Source organism: Vicia villosa, unplaced genomic scaffold (assembly GCF_029867415.1).
Source record: "Vicia villosa cultivar HV-30 ecotype Madison, WI unplaced genomic scaffold, Vvil1.0 ctg.000894F_1_1, whole genome shotgun sequence".
In the NCBI taxonomy this organism is placed as follows: Eukaryota; Viridiplantae; Streptophyta; class Magnoliopsida; order Fabales; family Fabaceae; genus Vicia; species Vicia villosa.
In genome coordinates this window covers 494,059-502,850 of record NW_026705403.1, presented here as the reverse complement: position 1 = coordinate 502,850, position 8,792 = coordinate 494,059, and positions in this window count along the sequence as shown.

Sequence of the window (8,792 nt, the reverse complement as noted above, 5' to 3'; positions counted from 1 at the left end):
AAAAACTAACACCTAAATTTTTAATTATGAGTTTCTTGGTTATTTTTTTTTAGTATATATAAAAAAACTGAAAATAACTACTCTATTTTAAAAAAAATACAAATTTTTAAAATAATAAGAAAAAGACAATTTTGTTGTTTTTTTTTTTTTTAAAAAAAATGATTTAAAACAGAAATAAAGTTAGAAAATAAAATAAAGGTTAGATGTGAGATTCGAACCCGGGACCTTTCGGTCGTACGTCTTTTGCCCTCAAATTTTTACCGATTGCGCTACGTCAATTATTTGAAATAACATGACATAGACAATTATAAGAGGGCAAATTTTGGGGTATGACACGAATGATCTTAAGGAACTCATTTGTTTCTTCAGATGGTGGATTTTCAGTGACAGTCTCAGGTTCATGCAGTGGTCTTTTACCACGATCATCAGCACTTGGGATAATAGTAGCAGCAGGTGAAGCAGTGTTTGGAGAGATCTCTGGAGAAAACACTCTTCCACTTCTTGTCACATTACTAGTTCCAGCAATATTACCCACATCAGGATTGGCATCTTCAGAAACTTTATCAGATTCAAGCTCTTGCTTAACTCCTTGAACATAGACCTCGGCACCATAATTCCAAGGGACAGCCTTATCAGAAGAATATGGCATCGGACCAGGTTGAGTGATAATGATCGGAGCCACACGGGGTTCAGCGGAAATTTTGAAAAGAGCCTTGGAAGGGATCTTCAATGGGACTTTGGAAATGACGGAGACATCTTCAAACTTTAACCCATGGGAGAAACCTTCGCACAAATCTTCAATAGAAGGAATCTTCTCAAATCGGATAGTGCCACGATCCATCCAGCCTTGGATACCTCTTTTCAAATTCTCGCAACCCTTGGGTAGGAGTGCACAATAATAACAGTCAGGGTCGCAACCTGGAAATAAACCAGCTCGCAGCAGCTTTCTCTTGATGTCAGGGAGAGGAGTTGACAGATCTCTTACATCATAGACATGGATTGTGTCCATGATAGCATTAACAGTATTGTCATGCTTTGGCATAGGAGCAGTGATGACATTAGGAGTCTCTGGGGCGTCAAACTCGATTTCTCCAGCTTCTATCATGTCTTGGACTTTATTTCTCAAGGCCCAACAATTGTCTGCATGGTGTCCAGGAGTATTGGAATGGTAACAACATGTAGCCTTGGGAACATAAGTTGGACTAGCAGTGTTGACAAACTTCGGGGGATCCTTCAAGGTGACCAGTTTAGCCTTCAATAGATGTTGTAAGGCTTGAGACAAAGGCATGTTGATCGGGGTGTATTGTCTCCTTGGTCTATCAGTCTTGCGTTGATAATCTTGTCTAGGAGCTTGTTGAGATGTTGGAGTAGAGATGAGGACGGCACCAACAGACTGATTCTGATTGTTTTTACCACGGCCCCTCTGACTATGAACAGCATTAGACTCATTTCTTCCATGATATGGCTTCTTTGCAGTACCAGAGGATGCGCCCACTTGAATCTTCCCACTTCGAATACCATTCTCCACACGTTCTCTAGTCAAGATAAGATCAGTAAACCCAGATGAAGAACTACCCAGTAAGTGACTATAGAACGGTCCAGTTAGCGTGCCCATGAACATGTCCACCAACTCCCTATCAGTCAAGGAAGGTTGGACTCTTCCAGCTAAATCTCTCCACTTTTGCGCATACTCCTTGAAACTTTCTTTAGGTCCCATAGACATGCTTTGTAGTTGCATGCGAGTTGGTGCAAGATCAGAATTGTATTGGTATTTCTTGTAGAAAGCAACAACCAAATCCTCCCAAGTACGGATGCTAGCACCCTCCAGTTGATAGTACGATTCGAGTTGAGTTCCAGATAAACTTTCCTGAAAGAAATGGATCCAGAGCCTCTTATCAGCAGTGTGAGGCTGAATCTTCCTTACATAAGATCTCAAGTGCATCTTGGGACAGGAGACTCCATCATACTTAGCAAAGGCGGGAGTTTTGAATTTCGAAGGAATAACGACCCCAGGAACGAGTCCTAGTTCTTCAAAATCCAGCCCAGGTACCTTCTGAATTTCCACACTTCTCAGACGCTCTTCCAATAGCCTATACTTCTCATCAGGTTCATCCTCGTCTTGAGGATCCTCTTCTTCGTCCTCACCTTGACCATCAGAGCCCACGTCACTTCCAGCGTCACCATCATGTTCTTCTTCTTCCTCATCCTTGGAAATTTGAGCTTCTTCAACTTTCTTAGGACGACCTTTGAACCTTCTCCCCAGGTTGATCACTCCTTTGGGCTTCTTGGTCTTCTTCTCCTTCTTAGTCAGAAGGGCTTTCAGCTCGTCTTGTGCCTTGGACAAGTTCAGGATCAAGGCTTGAAATTCAGCATTTAGAGTTTGGAGATTCTTCACAGATTGTTCGAGATCCATCTTTCTTACTGAAATAAACAGCGGAAAGATGAGGCATTTGTTTTTATAAAACCTGTGATGCGATGTTTATGAATGATATGATTATGCATATGCAATGTTTTCAAGGGATTAAAGAACCTTTAACACATATCAAAAGGAAATAAAAATAAAAATATTATTAATTTAAAGAAAAGAACTTATGGTCTTATAGCTTTTATAGTTACATCAAAGCGTTTTGAAAGTAAATAACATAAAAAGAAATAAAGGAAATCAGTCCCCAAGTCGGCGCTTTCTCTTCAAACTTCGAATTTCTTCCTTGTGAGCTTTAATCATCTCATTTCTCTCTTGGACAAGTCTATCAATCTCTTGCTCCCATGATTGTATCTGATCGGGAGAGATGAAGTCTTCAATCTTCCACTTGCGGGAAAAGTAATCAAGCATGCTATCACGCTCTTTGGCATTGGCCGCCATTATTGCTTTTTCTTCTTCCACTTTATGTAAGCGTTTTTCCAAATCAGCTTTTTCTTGTCTTAGGCAAGTAATGGTGGCAACAAGGTCTTCGTTAGGAGCGGGTACATATGGTTCCACTTCCACATGAACGACGGGAGGAGTAATCCTTGGAACTATATGAGTATCAGATGGATATGGTATGCCATACTCAACCACTCGATCGTAAACCCATTTAAAATACAGATCTGAAGGGATGTGATTCCTCAATCCTAATTCTTTTACTCCTATTTTCTTTACCTTGGACCAAGCCTTGATGAACAACTTCTTTTTTCCAGTAGGGTCTGAATCATAGTCAAAATTTTCTGCACTAAGATATATGGAACGAGGCTTGTCTTTTAGAGCGAAACCAAATTGATGTCGAGCCAGAATAGGATTATAAGTTATTCCCCTCGAGTACCAAGAAGAGGTACATTCGGGAAATCTCCACGACTATCAAACAAATGAGATCCTTCAAACTCCCTTTGACTCCAAATGACATCATCGTAGGAAAGCTTGATGATTCTTTGAGCCCAAGTCAAACCTTCTTCATTCTTTATCGTAGAACGGGATAAGTGCGAAATAAACCACTTATGCAATAATGGTGCGCATCCGAGAATACAACCTTTGCCTTTAGATGATCGATGATTGATGGAATGTAGCAAGTCACCCAATAAAGTAGGAACCGGATTGTTACTAATGAAGATTTTGAGAGCAATTACATCCACAATTTTATCATAACGAGGGAACAACACTTGTCCATAGATTAGGCAAGCGAGGCCTTTTTCAAGAGCATCCATACTTGTAGCATTGATCAAAATGTCAGCTTGATTATACAAGAAGTCAATCGGTAAACCAGTATATTCTCCTTTATTCACCCAAACCTTCTTGATTTCTGATCGAGGCAAATGCAATGCAGCAACAACATCTTCCAACTTAGGAGTGTCTTCTTCACCGGTGTAGGGCATCTGATTGAGTACTGGTAATCCTAAAATGGAGGAGAATTCTTCCAATGTAGGAACCAACTGAAAGTCCCTATAAATGAAGCAATGCAGCAGAGGATCATAAAATCGGATCATGGTGTTGAGGAGCGCTTCATCCACTTTGGTTCGTACCAAGCTGATTAACTTGTTAAGAGACTCGGAAAGCACGAGGGAACCAGAAACATTGTCACAAAGCATCTTCAAAGGTGTAGGCACTCCCTTGAAGCTAAGGCAAAAAGGCTTACGAACTTTAATTCCCATGACCTACAAAACAAATTATGGTTAACAATCCTTTAATCCCTTGAAAGGGGTTAGTCATGCTATGTATGGATGATGCATGTATGCATGATGCACATACACAAGTAAGTCACACAAATCACACAATTTTTGGCTTAAGGCTTGCATGGAGTCTGATTAGGTGTCCTTCCCAAGGGCATTTCTATGGATAAGGAGATTTCAGCAACGGTTTCTACCAAGTGACTCAGAATTGTCAGCCCCCTCTAAAGCACCCTCGAACATGGTACATGCATACCACGCAATGATACTTTAGGAAGAAACCTATCTGAGCTGTAGTATCGGGTAGCGACCATAACTTGGAATGCACCAAGAATAGCCCTCCCACTACGTTCCTAAAAGTCAAGATGGGTTAAAGGTGACTAAAGGTCCTTGAGCTCCGACGCACCCAAAGATACATGCATAAACCTCTCTCATGCAAAAGAGGTACACAATAACCAGTGGAGGCCTAACTCAAGCGCGAACTTCATTTTGACCAACCCCAAGCATGCACAAGGGGGTCTCCATGACTATGCCGCTCCTAATCTTAGGTGTTCTTGAATCCGGGAATATGATTCGTCCTTCATTTTCCCCAAAACAGCCCTGAAAAAATAAAACAAGCAAAACAAACAATAGAAAAATTTTAAGTGATTCCTAAACTTTTAAGGTAACCCCTCTTTTAATCGAAAAATCCCCAGCAGAGTCGCCAGTTCTGTAATACGGTGAACTGACTTTATCGAAAATGTCGCGGTTAAGCATGAGTCGCCACCGACTTTTATTTTATCCAAACGAGTTAGAAAGGCTAAAAGAAACAGGAAAAACCTTTTAAATAAAATAGGGTTCAGGGGGGTAATTATGCAAAGGGAAGGTGTAAGGCACCCTTTGCATCCATGGTTTTCCATGGGCTCTTAATTGCTTTGCTCGTTTTTTGTTTTTAGAAATGTAGAAGAAAAAGAATAGGGACTTTAGCTCGTAAATGAGCGTAGCCCTTTTGAAGGATTATGAGAAAGAATATAAAAATTTTAGAGCAAGGCAAAGCAATTAGGGGCAATTACCTTAAACTTAGATGATAGGTTTCTTTTAGCCTTTCAGGATGAAAGGATCTATCCATGGCATGAGAGGGCAGGAAGCCTTTCGTTTGGAGGTAAACAGGTCATCGCATTATCGTTCGCCATAAGACTGACCCATGCCATAGAGAGGCAGGTAGTCTAAGGGAAGGATCAGAATAGCCTTTTTCGTAGGCAGCCAGAGGATACCTCAGCCTTTTCGTAGGCAACTTCCGAGGGTCGAGATCATGTATATCGAAGGCAGCATCATTAGGGACCATGATCTTTAATCGAGGCAACATGGCTGAGGCATCCTCGTATTCGAGGGACTGGCTATTCTGCAAAGATACACAAGGCAACAAGGCAACAGGCAACAGAGAGGATACCCAAACGTGTGCGTGTGTGCACCAATCACGTGATTATGTTCAGTTATGTTATCTTGTAAAATTACGTGATGCTAATTCAATTAATAAGTTGCACTCCCTAGAATTACTAACCACGCAGTTTAATATAAACAGTAATAACGGGGAAGGGAAATTGTAACCAGCGGAGGAGAGGGGAATTGAAACCAGCGGGATAACACAAATGGGTTTGAAACAAGTAATAATATAATTGAGGTTAGGGTTTAGGGTTACCGATACTCGACGCTTTGGCAAGTGACAAACCCTGAAAAGGCGGGAAAAATAAGAAGGCAAAATATAGTGAGTGCATTATCGGTTCGGAGACAATTAGGGTTAACCCTAATTTAATAAATAAAATAAAGCCTAATAAGCAAGTATTTAGAATGGAAAAGAATACTTATCTTTTGATTTGATCTGATATGGTTGGCATTCGGAGGAAACCTCGGGGTCAACCCTGGAAAGTGGCAAAGGCAAAGGCAAAGGCAAAGGCAGAAAACAGATGTGAGCGCATGCACAGTTCAAAAAAGGTTAAAAGGGTACACCCTAATTAAAGGAAACAAAATAGACTTTTAAAAATAAAAGAGTTGAATACTTAGCTTCGTATTTGAGGTGGCGCGTAGTTAGAAGGCATTTGAAAAGACAATCCTGAAAAGGCACAGAAAAACGAAATATATTCAGTGTAGGGCAAACCCTAATTAAGATTCAAATTGAGTATAATGGTAAATCGATTTAATAAATTATTGGTCTTACGACCTAATTAATTAAATCGAGATAAGAAAATAAAATCAAGCAAAAAACATTTTTTTAGGAATTTTTTGGAATTAAAACAAAATAACTATGATTTTTTTTTAAAGATTTAAATAAATAATTAAATGTAAATTAAAATAAATAAATAAGGTGATTAAATAAATATTAAAATATATAACATAATAAATAAGTAAATAATATTATTATATAAAAAAATTAGAATAAAAGAAAATAGATTGTTTCTTATTAATAAGAGAAAGAAAATATTTAGAATGACATATATATATATATATATATATATATATATATATATATATATAAATAAATAAAAAAACAAGTTGTATAATTAAAAAAAAAATTAAGAAATACTCAGCTGGATCGTATTTGGCGCTCGCTTAGGGTCTACCATGCGCCTGCAGACTTTGGCGTGTTAGATTTGACCAGCGCGTGATCCAATGGTTGTCTAGCATGAGTGCAGCGTGATCAGGCAAGGAGCGTGTGCACTGGATCTTTCAGCATCCAAACAAAACATGCGCGCCACTTTCATTTAAATTGGACCATTAGCGTGACGACACCTCACCGTCCCTAACCTCCGGCTCATGTGCAGACTCATTTACAGCGCTTTTGGCACGTTAGCTATAATATCTCAAACCTTTTACACCTGTAGAAAATAACGAACAGCACAAAACAGAGCAAAAATACGGCGCACATACACCATTGTGATCGTCCAGTCTCCACGATCTCAACCATGGCCATATTAAACCCTAATTTTACGTGTGGACGAGATCCCTAATTCGAAGCCGAAACCCTAGCCATGGTGATATGTTCATAAACGCCTCACAACACACCAAACTTTCCAGAAACAACAATCATAGCATTTTAAACATGAATATGTCATTAATTTTGAGTATGGATGCTTGTGCTATGCAAATCGACATAAAATAGAAATTGACAAACCTGTGAGTATACCTGCGTGTTCTTGAGGTTATGAGCCTTGCTATTGATTGGAATTGCTTCAGTGATGTCCAGGGAATGAGTTGAGATCAATTGGAAACCTTGAATTGGCTTGCAATGTAGAATTGTAGTTTGAACTTTTTGGAGAACTTTGAACTCGGGTTTGGAACTCCTTGGCTGCAATTTTTTTCTAACCCTTGCTCATGAATGTATTATGTATTTATAGGAGAGTGGTTAGGGTAAACAAAATTAAAAAAAAATCTTCTTGAATCTTGGATTGCTTGTTTGAGAAATTTGATTGGAAATATGGTTTTGAAAGTTTCCAATTATGGCCAATATTGATTCAATCTTCTCTCAATTACCTATGCACGAAATTGGATTGCTTTTGGAATATATTTGCTGATTAAAATAGATCCAAATCACACCTTTTATAAAATATTTGATTTTCTAGTAATTTATTTGATTTTAATCATTTTTAAATGAATTAAAAATTCATAATAAATCAAATAAATCATATAATTTCGTGGGAAAGAGATTTTGGGCCTTTGGATACTTGGGGATCAAGATTGAACCAAAATAGCTTGGGCCTATTTGCAAAAAATTTCGAGTTCCTTCACATTTTTTTCTTAAAAATAGTCCAACTTTGACAAGGCATATCTCCCTCAATTTTTGAGGTATGGAAGTGTTCTAGGACTTTTTAGAAACCTTAGAGAGTCCTCTAACCAGTGTCTTTGGTCTCATATCAAAATTATTTTCCATGCTCATTTTATGTCCTTTTGAAAAAAGTGTCTTTTTGTTGACTTTTGAAAAGGTCCTATAATGTTTTAGTCCATATCTCTCAAACGAAGCATTTTTGGACTTGCTATGTGAGAGACAATTTTGTTGAGAATCAAATTTCCTTCAAAGTGAGATTTGGATGGGAAATTTCTGATATTCCATGTGAGAGTTATGGCTGGTCAAAGTTCAGTTGACTTTTCCTATACAAAACCCTAATTTAGAAGCTTTTTGAATTATTGATTTTTGATCTTTCCTTGATGAACCATGATCAATTCTTGATCAAATGGTGAATAATACTTCAATATGAGGATCTTGCCAAAAAATCAGGAGTTTTGACTTTGCTTTGACCACAGTTGACTTATTAGGTCAACCAGTCGACTGTTGACTTTCTGAACTTTTGAGTGACCAGAGCTTTGAGATAGGCCTTGATACTTGTCATGGAGGTAATGTGGGATATATTGAGCCATATGGGATGCCTTAGAGCCATTGATTCACTGATTTTTCTTTGAACAAACCAAACCCTAGTTTCAGAGCCTTGTATGGTGTAGCAACCTGCCTAAAAATTAAGACTAAGAGAGTCGCCACCTATTCTGAAGGGCGAATAGGAAACCCTACGCAGATGTGAGATTCAGGGTAAGTTACTATATTCAGGTCGAGGGAAGGTGTTAGGCACCCTCAACCCTTTCCTATTAGCTTTGAATCTAAGGCAAAGGTTTGATGGCTAAGAGTATTA